Source organism: Galeopterus variegatus, unplaced genomic scaffold, assembly GCF_000696425.1.
Source record: "Galeopterus variegatus unplaced genomic scaffold, G_variegatus-3.0.2 Scaffold505, whole genome shotgun sequence".
NCBI classification, from domain to species: domain Eukaryota; kingdom Metazoa; phylum Chordata; class Mammalia; order Dermoptera; family Cynocephalidae; genus Galeopterus; species Galeopterus variegatus.
Genome location: NW_007726616.1, coordinates 122,797 through 123,654, shown reverse-complemented (window position 1 = coordinate 123,654; position 858 = coordinate 122,797).

Sequence of the window (858 nt, the reverse complement as noted above, 5' to 3'; positions counted from 1 at the left end):
CGGCCGGTCTGTATGTGGGATCCGAACCCTCGGCGGGAGTGCCACCGTGCTTCCCAAGCAGCGCACTAAGGCAGTGCGCCACTGGGCCGGCCCGCAAATGTTTTAATTGACATTTTGTTTAACCTTTTACAGTTGCTATGTTCAGTTGTTTCCGTGGAAGTCTTTCCAGTTTAATGCAGTTGTTTGTTGCTGAATTTTGGTGAGGGATCATTCCCTTTGATTTGTCAGATATGGGAAATGAACATGAATTAGGTCCATTGTTAAATATGCTCTAAGAACTTGGTGACTCTGAGCCAGTGTTCCACAGTGGTCATCCATCACCTACTTCATGTCCCCAGGGTCAAGCCCAGGTGTTCTGAATCTACACTCTAGGGGTGAGGCCTGGAATCTGCATTTTAAACATTCTTCAGGTAACTGGATGCTTGCAAATGTTTGAGAAACACTGGCCCAGGACCTCTATATGCAAGAGACACTTCTAAAACAAGAGTTTCAAGCAAAACATGATAAGCACACAGCCTAGCACCATTGTTATGTTCAAACAAATTTCTCCTTCATTCTTCATAAGAGAGTGATTTATGTAAACCATACTATATCCGTTCACCTAAAACTTCCACCTGGGAGAGGAATAAGGGACCTGGTGGAGGAAGGATGGATGGAGAATTTCAGGACATGCTGGCTGCCTGAGCATTAGATGGAGAATCTGCATCTGCTTTCCCTGGAGTTCTTCTTGGGTAAATCACACTAGTATGAAAAATGAAGGAAAAATGTATTTGACCACAACAATGCTGCTAGGTTGTGTGCTTATGTTTTGTTTGAAACACTTGTTTTAGGAGCATCTCTTGCACATAGGAGATCCTG